At 33.3% G+C, this 2,369-nt stretch overlaps 1 protein-coding gene across 4 annotated transcripts in view; it reads left to right on the forward strand.

The window, feature by feature from the left end:
* tnr (tenascin R (restrictin, janusin)) overlaps window positions 1–2,369 on the forward strand; it is a 193,067-nt gene that overhangs the window by 54,942 nt on the left and 135,756 nt on the right. The window lies entirely within an intron of this gene.

The raw sequence follows: 2,369 nt of genomic DNA on the forward strand, positions 1-2,369 counted from the left end.
TACTATCAGTCAGTGACTAGATTTTTTTAAATTTTTTTTTTATTTACTTAATTTTTTTTCTTCTGTGTCCCTTTAGGAGCTCCGTACCTTAGGAAGTAATGCAATCAATATTTTTAAAAACATGTTTTTTTCAAGCGTTTTGTTGTTAGAGGATTAAAGAACATCTTTAACATAAAAGAAACATTGTGTTTAAAACTAGAAAATTTGTGTTTGTGTTACTGCTAAATTCAGCTATTCTTTTTTTTTTTCTCGGAAATATAGTTAGAACAACATATATAGATAATGTGATTATTATGCACAAAAGTGGAGTCAGAAAGGGCACGTTTAATTTGCTATAAAAATAGTTGTTTACTTTTTTCCTGCAGTCCTTTCACTCTTTTCTTCAACACCAGCTTGTTCCATTAACTTATTAAATATATCAGTAATAAGCTGAGCTAATTCTGAAATATTGTTTATTTTTATGCAACAAGTTAGGAATTAGGAACAAAAATTGTTCAAAAGTTTAAGGCTAAGAACTCATTGTATGTGAAACTTTTTCAAAATAAATGTATATTACTACCCCATATGATAATTTTCCCCAAATGTAACATTTTTTTTCTGTTCCTAAAACTTAATTTGCTCCTGGAAGGGTTAAAGAAAGTGAAAACTTTATGTATATTTCTCTTTTTTGTGTGTAGAAATGATCACTTAATTAACGTTTGTTAAATGTCACTCTATTCTTATCTAGAATCGAGTTGATTTGATGATATTCTTGAGCTCCTCACTCTGATGTTAGAAGGTCAGGATGTTCAATATGAGCAACTCTCACTTAATTACTGTGGAAACCTTTGGAAAACTAAACATCTGTATTTGTTCAAAGCAGCGAATTACTGGCTGGTTTCATTTTTTTTGGTCCTCATTTTTGTTTGGATGGAACTTTTTTTATTTCGACTTTACCAACCTTCCTCGTCTATTTATTTCTTGCTTTTTCGTTCCACTTTTTCCTTGTAAATAATAAAACAATCAGAAAGGTGTTTTACAGATTGCCTTTTTCTGTGTTCCTTTTTTTTTTTTTTTTCATTCTCGCCTCTACACACAACTCCTCCTTTCTTATCTTTCTGACTTCTTATCTATACATCATTTGCCCATGCTCCACTGCATCCACCGTTCTCGCACACACCTGCAGACACGCTCTTAAAATGCTGAATTAATTCCTTGTCCGTCCTCGCTCATCGTTGGTGGTCCTTTATCTCTGGGGGTTGTGGAAAGGTGACTGGATGGCTCCCCATCATTAAAACCTCATCGTCCAAGATGACACAGTCTACCGTTATTGACTTTCTCTTTTCTTCTTTTTTTTTTTTTTTCTCCCGCCGCAAACGCTGTGCTCTAAAATCCAATTGGCAGACGACTGTTGAGCCGTGATTTCATTAAATCAGACTCGTAGACGATGTAAGTACAGATGAATACAGACAGAATGACGGAATGCTCCCTGAATAATACACATTCCTGAACAAAGCTGCAGAATTCTCCCCGCAATTTAAATGCATATTCTTATCGTGAATAAATAGCCCAAACAAGATGAGTAAATTGGTTTCCTGGAAGTGTTTAAAGATGGAGGGAATAATAAAAAAAGAGATGCAAGTGGAGGAGAAGATATAAGTTATGGGGTCACTTTCATGGAAGTGGTGTCATTTTGGTTTCTCCTGAACAGAGGCGTCCACAAAGGTCACATCAATAATTCTCCAGATGGTCATTAATCATCTGGCCTCAAGTCTGTCATCATATGGGGCTAATGAGATATGCATAGATCATTTCTTCCTTTGGTGGGAGGACACTTCTGCCAGGAAGAGTGATAATATATAAAAAACAAAACTAACAAAAAGAAAAATCATTGATCTTGTTGTACTCTCAGGGGACTTGTGTTTACCATGTTGTGTGTCGGTGTTTGTTCTCGTCTTTTTAAGGTCTTTATTTTAGATGCTTAATTCTTTAAGACACTGTAAAAAGGGTGAAGCTACTAAATGCGTCAAAGTTAAGGACTATCTTTTAAATCCATGGTGCTTGTAAAGTACAAAAGAGATGTTGCACTTTATTTTTTAAAATGGTATTGAGGAAGACGTGTCAGTTTTCCACTCTTTTAATGAACATTAAAGACCTTATGTGATATTTGAATTGTTTGACATTAATAATACTTAACTAGTACTTAAGAAAAATAATATTTAAATTTCCCATACATGCTATTCTTTCAGAATAATTATATTCTTATATGTCATATATTTTCCTTGACTCTATTCTAAGTATAAACAGTCCATTTATGAAATCAGTGAATTCTAATTTAAATATTGCCTGGAAAATACAGGTATGGAGCCCCTTAAGGGACATTAAATTAA

The sequence above is a fragment of the Oryzias melastigma genome, linkage group LG17 (assembly GCF_002922805.2).
Source record: "Oryzias melastigma strain HK-1 linkage group LG17, ASM292280v2, whole genome shotgun sequence".
In the NCBI taxonomy this organism is placed as follows: domain Eukaryota; kingdom Metazoa; phylum Chordata; class Actinopteri; order Beloniformes; family Adrianichthyidae; genus Oryzias; species Oryzias melastigma.